General features: G+C 32.2%; 2 long non-coding RNA genes across 2 annotated transcripts; one reads left to right on the top strand and one right to left on the bottom strand.

The window, feature by feature from the left end:
- The first annotated feature begins 4,088 nt into the window (after positions 1–4,088).
- LOC111707418 (uncharacterized) lies at positions 4,089–6,483 on the top strand. The gene is made up of 3 exons (XR_002766429.1): positions 4,089–4,170; positions 5,481–5,566; positions 6,065–6,483. It is a non-coding gene; the product is annotated as an uncharacterized LOC111707418 (long non-coding RNA).
- Positions 6,484–11,898: 5,415 nt separating this feature from the next.
- Positions 11,899–12,600, bottom strand: LOC111707427 (uncharacterized). The gene is made up of 2 exons (XR_002766431.1): positions 12,429–12,600; positions 11,899–12,194 (listed from the first exon to the last, which is right to left on the bottom strand). It is a non-coding gene; the product is annotated as an uncharacterized LOC111707427 (long non-coding RNA).
- Positions 12,601–13,398: the final 798 nt, after the last annotated feature.

Genomic DNA, 13,398 nt, shown 5'->3' on the forward strand with positions numbered 1-13,398 from the left:
TTTCAAGTCATGCAAGTCATACAGGCAATTCCAATTTAATCTATTTTAACATGTTCTGCTTCGAATTTATAAAATTTATGAAATGAATATCAAAAAAACTTTTTCCAAATATATATTTGTTATTATTATCATTAAGTGCGAAAAAATTTTTGCCGGGATTTTATTTTTTTAAGTTTGTTTGATTTCAAAATAAAAGTATTTTACCGCACGTACTGTGAGGTGTAAAAGCATTTTTATTTTGATCGAATAAATTAATTAATCACCCTGTTTTAGAGGATAAAGTAACTTTATCACCCTACAACGCGAATTAGGTATAAAATTTGGAATTTTAATATTGGGGTGATAAAGTTACTTTTTCGCCATGTTGTAGGGCGATAAAGTCACTTTTAACGAAAAATATTAGATGTGATAAATTCCCTCAAAATTGAATAAAATTACTTAACTTTTCGTAACAAGTTCCCCCAATTTCTAAAGTTTCTTTTCCATTGTAAAGAAAGAACTGCAAGGATTAGACTTGGGAAGTAATATGCTTTTTGAACAACGAGAGTCATTAAACTAATTGTACAGATATTAGGCTAGGCTACATTTAACGCAATTTAGACAAAAAGTATTTTAGCTAGGCAGCTCAAATTCTAACTAACACATGCCCATCATTTAAGACTAAAAGCTGTGCTTTTATATACTGCCTGAGTCCTCAGGCATACTGCCTAAATGCCTTATTTTACCTATAACATACTAAATCTATATTTAGACCTACTTCCAGTCATTGGTTTTTAACATTTTATAGCCCTTTAGAAAGCCTATAGCAAAAGCAACCAGATTGCTAAATTTTTGCACGGCACCTTTAATAGGAATTTGCACATTTTCAACTTTTCTTGAATACACAATGGGTTCAAAAAATTCTAAAAATGTTTTTGCAGATTTGAATTCGCTGGGTCAAGGGAGAAAAAACATGAAGAATCAAGGGAAAGGAAGCAAGATGAGGAATCTATTTCCGAGATGACTGGCGAAGAAAGGAAAAAATGGAAGAAATAGATCTGAAATCAATTGGAACTCAAATGAAGGAATACTCCAAAACAGAAAAATAAGAGAAAAGAACCGCTGGAGTCAAGGAGAAGGGACAAACCAAAAGGAAGAAGGAAACATAGTCGTCATCTGGGTCGGATTCTCAAGACCAACTAAAAACTGCCTTTGCTGATATCAATCTCACGAAATAGAAATGCAGAAACGCCTAGAATGTGGGGAATATTACAGCATCTTCTATAGGAAGAAAACTGAGAAATTTCAATGTGCAACCTGGTCTAATAAAAAGGAGAAGAGACTGGTACCAAAGAAATTAACGATTAATACAAGAAATCGGGACACACATACAAAGAAAAAGAAGCGTTTGTGTTCACATTAAAATGGAGAAGAGTGTTAAAATCTTTTCTAAACCAAGAATTCCTCAGCTCCCAACCAGGGACTGGATTGAACCTTCACCAAAGTTTTTGAAAATAAGATTTTGATTCTCTGCTCATACTCCGCGAAGATCACAGTACATTTAATTATTAATTTGTATCAAAAGAACCAGAGACTCGTCACCAATAAGAGATTAGAATAAATACAAAAAATTAAAAATGAATCACCGTGAAAAGAAAGAGGATTATTTTCGGACATCAGCTCCCCAGAAACATCCAAGAAAAGAAAGAGAAAAGGAAAAGGAAAAAGAACTTGCACTCTCCTCCCCCCTCACCCAACTATTTATCACGTGAAAGGATGGTAGAGAAGGAAAATTACCAGAGGGAAAAGGAAGTGACCCAAGAAGAAAATAGGAGAAAAGAGTATGGAGATGAAAAAAATTACCATGAAAATCGAATATTAGATTAGATTGAACATTAGAAGATCTAACTCAACAAGAAGATCCTGATTTACTGTTAAACAAAAAGATAACAAGAGACAGGATAGGTCAAAGATATAAGATGTTACTCACGTGGCCAGTAGTTTGGTTTACAAATAGTGAATCTAGAAATTAAACCAAGGATGTATTAGAAAGCGTTGGGTTGCTTGGGAAGAAAACCTCAAGACCAGTATATGGACAAATAGTAGATATGAATGAAGACAGAACAATGATCCCAACAAATGGAATCTACATTTTATACTGGGAATGGAAAGACAACTTGTTCAAAGCCAGGCTTTCTGGACAGAAGATGAGATAAAAGAGATCTCCAAGAAAATACAATTGGAAGAGTATTACCTATTCAGGGGCGATTTTAAAATAAAAGAGAAATACTCTTCAAAGTTTAAATTCAATAATGATTGGGCCATCTACCTCTCCAGTACTTGCAATAAGTTTGATAAAACCGGAAGATGTCTCAATACCTAGACTCAGAGGATTCCAAATCAGTAGACCTAGAGAACTGTTTCTGATAAATTTCAAACTGCTCCAAGGAAAGGGATTAAAGTACTCATGAAAAAGCAGGAACACAATGCTAGGATGAAGGGAAAATTGGATCACTCCCAAAAGAAAATAACCAAGTATGGGATTTTATCCAATAACAACTCAGTGGAAGCAACAATTCAAATGATGAAGAAGTTCTAGTGATTGATGTAAGGGAATGAAGGAGACAGAGATAAATACTAAAAGTTTAGTAAAAAAACATGTTGATCTCTTAACCAAAATATGCTTTTCAAAATAACCAGTAAATCGAAAAACTAGAATATCGTAAAGGAATTGAGTCTTTGCCACAAATTCAGTTTTTGTAAAACCTATATCTTTGCAATCTTATGATGTAAACCCTTGATATTTCAAACTTACATTATTTTATCTAACAGAATTCATAGTTTGAAAAATTAAAGATCTACGACATTGGGTTGCAACTATATTGAAATTAGAAAATCAGAGTTTGTGACAAAAACTCAATTCCTTTATTGTTAATTTTATTCCCCATGATGGAAAATGATAAAACATTAAATTCTTGAGTATTTCAGAAACTCATGCAAGCCATAACTCAAGGAAATCAAAAAAAGAAAAAAAATTGTAAAATCAGAAAAAGTATTTTAATATGGCGAAAGATTAGTTAAAAAAACATTAAATTTTTATAGTGAATCAAGAACAGGATTCAAAAGTATAAACATGAAATCAGATCTTTTGGTAACTGTTGTGTATTTAACCATTTAAGATAATTAATAAACATGCGAAAAAGTGTTAATTTTATAATTTCGTTTAATAAACAAAATTTATTTTGGTACTGCCATCTAAAAATTATTTATTTTTCACAACAGTCATCCGTTATTAAAATGTGTTTAGATGGCGATGTCAACCCAAAACATGGTAACCCAGGATATTGGTATATCCATTAAATTAGTAAGTGAGAAATTAATAGAACCTGTAACAAAAATTGGGGACTTGGCAGTAAAATGTATATATGGAATGAATACCCTATTTATTTCATCAGGTGATAAATTTGAAGTGAATTGGATTATTTTTAAACTAGAAATAACAAGGAAATTAAAGAAATTTGATATAGAAAATAATGTAAAGAAAATAACAGGAAATGCAAAAATGCACATAGTAACCAAGAAACTAAATGAGAACATTAAACAGAATAATAGAACCGATGAAGGCTTGCTTACAAACAAAAATTAAGAACATTATAGCATTGATGGCGAAACTGAAATAGAGAATATTATAGTAAACTTAAAAATGGAGAATTTTTTCAACTTCTCTGATAAGCCCATAGATCCCGCTGTAATATCAAACTTAAAACTTAAAAGTTCACCACGTGTAGCCAAATAAATATTAGTGAAGAAATAAACAACTTTGAAATAGAAATAAATATAATTTTAAACAACATTTTTGGAAAGAATGCTAAGAACGTGAAAACAAAAAAGTTGTTTATCAAAATCAGAAAATTGAAAAAGACAGCGTTAATTAGAAAGAATCACCAACTATCCGAACTGTTACTATCAATAGAAAAACGCTGCAAAATTGAAAAACAAAATAAAACACATGAAAAATTCAAACAATAACAAAAATCTTATAAAATACAAACAGATCTAGATAAAATTTTAAGCTTAAATATGGATCAAATTTTGATTGCTGCAGATAAGAATATGGGATACATGTGTATAGACACAACAGATCTATTGGAACAATACGAGGATATAAACAGGAAACAACATTTTGGCAAGGTAATCATGAAGGAAGATTGGTATCTAAAAATATAAATAATTTTCTAAAGGGTGCAAATGAACAGATTCCAGTTGAACTATACAGAAATAATAAAAAAAATCAGATTTCATATGGACAAGAAACTAACAGGAAATAGGGACATTAAGATTGATGCCAAAAATGCTTAAACTAAAAACAACTAACAAAGCGAATGTTTCAAATTTAACCTGTAGAGGTATTAAAAGATCAAGAGTGAAAAACTCAAACACTGGTGAATGGGGAAAGTCAATCAAAATGGAGGGGGATTTAGGAGATTTACACTGTAAAAGAGAACTATTGGAAAAATGTATTAAAACAGCTGGTAAAATCGTTAAACTTGAACCTGAATTGTTAGACTATGTTTTAAAATTACTGAGAGTAACAATGAACAACTCTTATTTTAAACAGTCAAAAGGGATTTTTAAACACTAAATGATTTTTCTATGGGAGATAATTCTGCTGCTAGAAGAAGCGAAATTATTCTTAGAACATATGAACTGAAAATTTTCGACCAAATACATGAGTCAAAATTAGGTAAAAATGTAGCAAGATATTTAAGGTTTCAAGACGATGTATTCGTACATGTGACAGGAGAGATAGATAAAATGCTGGAAGTAATAAAAATAGTTAGAACCAGATATCCGGAGAGCTTCCAGCTTAATGTAGAAACAAAAATAATACATGGAAAATTCCTAAATATAAAAATTTTCAATATACCAGGGAATAAGTTTCCCACAACTACAGTTCTACTAAAAGACAAATCAAAATTTGATGTTATTCCTTTTAACTCAAATGGAAGTTTAAAATATAACAAAATGGCAGGATTAGGGTATTTCTGAACAGCGAGAACACATACATGCTCAAATGAAGAATACGCCCATCAAAGCAACATAGTGAAAACAATTTTAAGGGAAAAAGGATTTCCAACAAAAATAATTATAGAATTAGAAAATGCAGAAAACAACCTAGCTAAAGATAGTAAAGTGAAAAGATTTATTGGAACAACGGTGTAAGACAAAGTAAGCAAGAGACACAGTTTTATAAAACAGATATTCAACAAATGTAAGGAAACATACTACCTACAGACATATATTCATGGGAAAAAAACTAGAAAAATATACATTTACAATAAAAAATGAGAACCAAGTTAAATTTTTAAACAAACCAAATTGTTTTTAAGAAAAATGTAAAATGATCTCTACTAGAATAAACGCAAGGATTTAAATTATCATTTACATAATCAAGCTAATCTTACTTTCATGTTGTATTTGAATTTTTAAATCTTATTTAGATAACTGAGAAAGTCAAAGATTTAAGCAAACAGTCACTCGGCACGGGTCCGTGTTCAAGGAGCATGGGACTTATGCATTTTTCCAGGTAGGATGAGTGTCCTATTAGAGCCGGCGATTTAAAAAATACGGGAAAATACGGCTCGGGTCTAAGCTGTCGTTGGGCCTTATTACGGCTTGAACTTTTAGATTCAAGCTGCATCTTATTTTTCACAGAGTTGAGTTCAAAAAACCTGTTTAATATTCTATTTGGCGAATTTTCATGGTCGAAATGGCGCATTCCGGTTTTTCTGAAGCCTTATTCTCCACTAAAACCAATCAAGGTCGGTTTTATTTTCACTGGGCCTAACTTCTTAAGTCGAACCGAAAATCTTGTAGCTGTCAATCATTTGGCACAAGCTTTCGTTAGAGTTGGGTCGAAGATTGGGCCTTAAAGTCGGGTTTAAGGAATTACAGCTCGAGCCGAAGTTTTTAAATCACGGGCTCTGGAAACATAAAAATGAAGAACACATTACATAACCACAGCTGATTGCTAACATCAAAGACTGCATTTAAAATGTTATACAAGTTTTTGTTTTTATTGCAGGAAACTGGAACACTAGGAAACCCAATGTTATCTTTGTCTCATGATTATTTTTATTTCTAATTTTACTATATGGGGGTTATTATTTATAACTTTGATTTTAATTTTACAATAATTATTTTAAAAAAAGCTTAAAATGATTATTTTAATACGCTAGAATAAAAGCTCACAATGACTCTATAGATGGCTATTCTAGGTAAGAATCCAGAAACGCTCAAGATACAATCTAGGGATTATAGGCCTAATATTAAAAGATAGTTATTAGCTGAAGGGTTTTGTTTTGAGATGTTGGATGGGCCAATCTGCCGAACATTCAGAGATGATTTCAAGAAAGTTATACTGGAGGTGGAAGTCTTAAGCTTCCAAAATTCCAGAAGAAATTCTGCGGCGAAGCTTTCTTTGGAACGTCTTCAATCATAACAAAAATGTATAATTTATTGCAATTTGCGGATTTTTTTTGTTTGCACATTTTTTGCTTAACAACTATATTTCGCAATAAATATTTGGATTTTTTACAGATTATTGAAGAAGAGCCCAAGGGCTTTCCATAAATAGTTTAGATTTGTATCACAATAAAAAAACAGAGGGGGAGGGGTCAATTTGCCCCCCACCCAGGGCCGGAACCGGTCAGGAAACCATACGTCAGGGTAAATAGGGTTAAAGGAATTGTAAGAGTAAATATAATGGTAAGTTACTCTTTTCTATTTTTAGAGAGGCATGTCCGATTCAAAACAGTACTGTACTGTACTGTACTATACTGTACTGTACTTTACTGTACTGTACTGTACCCTTAAAAGCATTGTCCGATTGAGAATTGATGAGCTATGTAAACATATTTTTAAATATATCAACTAGGAACCCTCCAACCTCTGTACATTAGCAATTGGAATTCCACTACGCGGGATTGCTCACAAGTGTTCTCGAATTGCGCGGAATTGTGCAGAAATTAAAATCAGATTTATGCACAAAAGAAAACCGAATTTTTTAATCTTCGCCATTTTTTACCCAAAAAATTGATTCTAACTTAAAAGAACTTTTAAAGTAATCATGATGAGCACTTCTGCAAGACTAAAGATGTATGTTAACATATTTCATAATATTGCTGATTATAAATATTTGTTATTTTGGACATGTATCTTAAACTCAGCAGTACTCAAGGAGTATGAAATAGAAGGGAGATACAACTGACGCGGCCCACCCTACCATATGATTATACATATGCTTTCTAGAAGGTACTCCATTTGTATAAGAAATATTTGTCTACAAAAATTTCTTATGGCTGCAGTCACATTACAGTAAAATTGAATTCAAAGCAAAATATATTTGAGTAAAAGATTTTTTTCTTACAAATAAACTGCAAAAAGTCTAAAGTATTTAAAAGACAGTATCATGTAGGAAGACATAAAAACTATTCAAACACTGTCATGTTTCGTGGGACACCCTGTATAGTGTATATGCATAGTTTTCATAAATGTTTTATAGATCGGTATGAACTAAAGAATCCAATATACTGTATCAACATATTTTCAATATCAAGGTCTAAGCAACTAATAAACAAAACTAAACAGAGAAGAATCTTTAACAACGCTTAACCCTATGAAGGCTGGGGTCTGAATCTATGAAGAGCCAGGGGGCGTCCCACGCCCCCCCCCCCCCTAGAAAAAGGCCTTACAATAAAGGTTTATAACCAAACTTTTCACGGCGAGCTCATTGGAAACCATTTAGACTGCTAACTTTAATAGTTTGGTTGCTGGACAGTATTGAATAAAATGCCAAAAAAAGGTCAGAAACATGTTAAAAATGATATTTTTGATTTTAACAAGTATTAAGATGTAACCATGAGTATACGTATTTTCAAAAATGTTAGATCTGCTTTAGACAAAAAAAAGTTCTTCTATTTTAGATTTTTAACACGGATCGGACATTTTACCGCCCAGCATAGCCTGTGAATAAAAAGTGGGTTAAAGGAATTTTAACATTTAACAATTTAGTGTACATTAATTTTAAGAGAAAACATTTGAGTTAAACACGACAATTTTTCTCTTTAATTCAACATAAAAAATCCGATAAGGGACATTTAAATCTTTTATTTGATACTTACATCATGCTAAACTAAAATTTCGAACAGGCAATTATTTTAAAGTTTAAAGAATTTTAAAGCATACAATCAAATTTTTAGCTGAGATTTAAAAAAATCCTAGGGTAATTTTTTACTGGAAATATTTCTGAAAATGTGCGGCAATTCTAATTGCAAAGAATAACAAAGAGGACAGTTCGTACGCTGGGTATCGGTTATCAATGGCACTGTCAATCTATCTAACTATTTTTTCTTTCTGTCTTTCTTTCTTTCACTCTGTTCTGTCTTACTTTATTTCGTTCTTTCATTTTTATATCTATATTTTATATCTATATTTTATCTTTCTTAAATTATTATTCTTTCTTTTCTGAATTGTTTTACTTTTATTTCTATGTTTCTTAATTTTTCCTTTTACATCTTTCTTTCATTTTAATAACTGTATTTCTATCTTTCTTAATTTTTTCTTCATTCTCTCTTTTATATATAAGTTTGTATATATCTATTCGACTTATCTTTCATTATTTATTCATATTTTTACTTCATCAACTTTTTATTCTTTTTTTATATCTATCCGATTTATTTTTCATTTTTATAACTCTGTTTCTATCTTTATTCTTTCTTTATATATCTAAGTGTGTATCTAACTGATATATCTAAAATGTTTAGATAAAAGCTTTTAGTAAGAGTAGACTGAGTACATATATAACAGAGTTTATGAATTACAGGTAGGGCTGGACACGTTTTAACCTTTCCAAGCCGTTCTTTAAAATTCCATTCGTTCCGTTTTCGTTTTGGACCGTTATGTTTTTTCCACCAAAATGGCTAATCCGTTTCGTTAACGGTTTGACAACTAATTGTTTTGCCGTTCGTTAACGGACTCTTCCGTTAATTTTTCGAAAACCTTCTTTTTGTAACGGAACTTTGCCCAGTCCTAATTACCGGTAGGGCTGGACAAGGCAATAATTGGTAAGAAAAGTTAATTGCAGTTGCGTATTCTCTGGCGTACAAATTAATACCAGTTCCCTCTTGGCTATGTTTGAAACAAGAATATATGCATCATCAGTGTTCCTCTAGTATCCTGGAGGATAAAAGCATTTAATTTTGATAATTTAGATAATTCACGTAATAGTTTCCTATGACCTGAATATTTCATTGATTTTTTATTTATTATTAGAGCCGAAGTATATGGAGTTGCACGCATATGTATTGTAAAATGTTCATAGTCAAATTTTAAAGGCCACTTTATTAAGGGTGAGCCATAGAGCGGCCGTTCACCCCCTGGAAAATTGCTCACTATGAAGCATGTAAATTACTCATCCCTGAGAGGGAAAGCTACGGGGAATAGCCGAAAAATATCTGATAATCAAAAATACTATAATACTGAAAGAATTTCTATTTAGTTAAAATATTTAGTGATGTTAATTAGTTTAAATTTCACGCTCTATTCGGTATTGTAATAAGCTATTGCTTTAAACAATAAAATATATATGCGATGTATTGTGAATGAAAGTCCCATTACAGCTAAAAAATTTGGAAAAGGGTGGAATAGAAACTATTAAATTTTGACCTAAATCTTGCTCCCCCCAAAAGTGTTCATGCTACGCGCAATTAAAGGGTTCTTCACATTGAACTCCTGTAGCCCCCGGTAAGCCATTGATCAAATTTAAGTTCTAGGCGAATTTAAAGATTAATAATTGTTTTTACGTTTTTTCTACAGTTTTTTTTTTATTTTAAAACAATTGTTAAAGTCTTTTCAGGGAGGCCCGTAACTAGGGGGGGGTTCACGGTGTACGTACTACGTGCACCCCCATTTTTGAAGATTGGGTGCACGAGCAGCGAGACTGCCGGCTTATTTTCCTTTTTGCCTGCCTCCTTCCTCCTAGCTCCGGAAACAAATGAAGCATGCTTAAAATATGTTTTCCTTTTTATTGAATTTTAGGTAAGTGTATAAATATTGGATATCATTGTATTTGTAATAATCTAGGTCCCGAGATTTCTCTCAATTCTTGTCTCTAACTCTAATTCTGCAGTCAATCCTGACTGTATTCCTAACCTAACCTAGCTACTTACGTCCGTATAAAACAACGGTTGATATGGTACTAATTTTTTGATAACGGGTAAAATAGATTGACCAGTCGGGCCGGTCAGGGTATGTAATAAACATGATAAGGCAGATAGATGAACTATATATAGATCCTGAATTGTTACATATTAAATGAATTGCAAAAGGAAAAATTCTTTAAGTTAATTATCTCTTTAAAGACAACTTAACTTTTGTTGGGAAAGATATTTGTCTCTTTTTTTGTATAAATGTTGTGCTAAATTTTAATGATTTGATGGCATGTTGGAAGAACAGTGTTGGGATTTAATAAACGATAGAGAACTGGTTCAACTACATCAGCCTATTTGAACAAGTTCTCCGTTAGAGGAGTGGTTTAACTGGTATTTATTAATTCCTACCTCAGAACGTAAAAACATAAAATTCTACTGGTTGAATAATAAAAAGTTTTTACCTTGCATATATATACCAACAAATGTCAGTTTTTTATCATACTTGAGTAAAACAAGTTTCGCCTGCTCCTCGCTTTTTTACACAAATGTGGACCTCCTTTTCAAAATCCCTAATTACGTGCCTATAAATTCAGGGTTAAAGCTTTCTATTAGTACATGCAACCATCAAGATTTCCCACNTGTACTGTACTGTACTGTACTGTACTGTACTGTACTGTACTGTACTGTACTGTACTGTACTGTACTGTACTGTACTGTACTGTACTGTACTGTACTGTACTGTACTGTACTGTACTGTACTGTACTGTACTGTACTGTACTGTACTGTACTGTACTGTACTGTACTGTACTGTACTGTACTGTACTGTACTGTACTGTACTGTACTGTACTGTACTGTACTGTACTGTACTGTACTGTACTGTACTGTACTGTACTGTACTGTACTGTACTGTACTGTACTGTACTGTACTGTACTGTACTGTACTGTACTATACTGTATTTTGTAAATAAAGCACCCTGTGTTAGTGTACAGTACACACTTCACAGTTGACTAGCCGAAACATACATACAAGAGAATTTTGGCCATTTTTGCAACAAAAAAGTTTTCTTGATCCTGACTTGATATTAAAGCTTAACTTAAAAATAAATTCTTAAACTGATTTTATCTTCAATTTTGTCTAACCAAAGTCTTATTTCATTTTCTTCTCACAAACTATTAAAAAATAATATTCTTTTTTTTTCAAAAGTACCGTGATATAGAAGGGCATACAATTGTAATTAATCCCCTCGGAGATATAATAAATTATCTTCAGTTATCTTAAGCAATATTTTCAGTTTGAGGGAAAGTATAAAAAGAGAGATATCCTGTTTCTTAAAATAGCTGCATTGTCAAGTTTAAAACTATTTTCTAAAAAGTGAGCATTTGGAGATTTTTAAAGTTAAAGATTAATATCAGGATTGTACAATGGTATATGTTTTCCTCAACTAGAAATTAATTTGAATTTCCAAGAAAACAAATACCCATGTACACAACATAATCATAAGACAATATTTTACATATATTAAACAGAGACGGAATTAAACAAATTTGAGCCGCGGCTGAAATATGGCTGGTTCACTTAAAATTGTATTAAATGTTTCAAGATTTAAGCCGGCGCTCAATTGAAATCGGTTTTTGGCGGATTTGAGACACGGCTCAAATTCATTAAATTCGGACTCAGGCAAGTTAAGATATTGTTATATAAACTATTAAGTAGAGTTTTCTATTCCGAAAATTATTCCAGATTTGTTAGCATTTACAATTTTTTAATTCAATATTTGGTTCTTAGAAATAGATCAGAGATACTGAGTACAAAACATTTCCCCCTCCCCCCCCATTTATTCGCATAAATATATTGATACCATTTTACCTAAATACATGTATTGAAAAACTGTGATAAAGCCTTAATGGTACCAATAAAAGTAGAATTAAGAGGAGAAAAATACACTTAACAAATTTACTGCAACGCATTAAAGGGACTAACGTCGAGATTCGAAGGAACCTCCTGTTAAAGAAAGACATGTCCGATTCACAACCCTTAAAACCTTCATGAGATCAATATTGTGGAAGACGTTTAACAGTCTTGAAAAGTGTTCAATTCGGATTAATTCTGAAAAAAATTCTCGAGTAATTTTCGTCGAGAAACCACAAATGAAAATAAAATGTTTTCATGAACAAAACAATTGATATTTAATTCAAACTTGATCAAACAAAACTTAAGTAATGTTGTAAATCGGACATGAGTGGTATCGGGTTCTGATAAGTAATACCACACTAAATGGTGATTTTTGTTTAGTATGGCACTGAAAATATGGTAATTTTAAATCAGTTTAAAATTTGAAGATTTTTTCCACAATAAATGATTAAAAACATAAATGCAGTAAAATACTGCGCAATCTGAATTATGTAGGGGGGGGCCTCCCTCTGCGTCTGAGTTATTTCTTGTACGCATGGAGTTTATACTGCAGTTATCAGAGTTTTTCCTATAATGTAATTAATTTCTGCAGGCAATAACATCATCATCTCCTCCCCCCCCCCTCCCAGCGCAGGAGGGAACTCCCAGGCAACATGAGCCTCCGCTATACAGTATATGAGCCTCAGTGTTTCAAACACACACTTAAATCTTATATAAAATCATGTCAATAAATAAATAACTCTAATCTTTAGTAACATTCTTGTGCCACTTCTATGCCAAGAATTCTTTAATACATGATTAAAAAACAGAAGTTTTTACAGAAACTGTGCTGTATAGCAGGAATAGCATAGGCTCGCACTCATGGAACACAACTCGCACTGCATTGCATCTCTAGGAGGCTCATGGCGGCTGGGGGTTCTCCAACCCCCCCACCCACCCCACCCGAATATATTCATAAGAAGGTTTAGAAGTATTACATCTTACTTTAATGTGAAAGAAATGTTAGGCTGTCTAAACAATGCTGACACAAAGTATAATGTTGTGAGGACTGAGGCCAAATTTATTCAAGAATTTGAGCCGCGGCTTAAAGATAACATTGAATTGAAATAAATGTTTCAAGCTTTAAGCCGGTGGTGCTTAATCGAAACTGGTTTTTATAGCATTTGATACGCGGCTCAAATTAATTAAATTCGGACTCGTTAGGTTAGGTAGAGGACCTAATAGGGCTATTTCAAGCAATCTTTTCGATTCAAAAACGAAACCTCACATTTAGAAAGACTACAGACCGAGCGTT

Source organism: Eurytemora carolleeae, unplaced genomic scaffold (assembly GCF_000591075.1).
Source record: "Eurytemora carolleeae unplaced genomic scaffold, Eaff_2.0 scaffold440, whole genome shotgun sequence".
Taxonomy (NCBI): Eukaryota; Metazoa; Arthropoda; class Copepoda; order Calanoida; family Temoridae; genus Eurytemora; species Eurytemora carolleeae.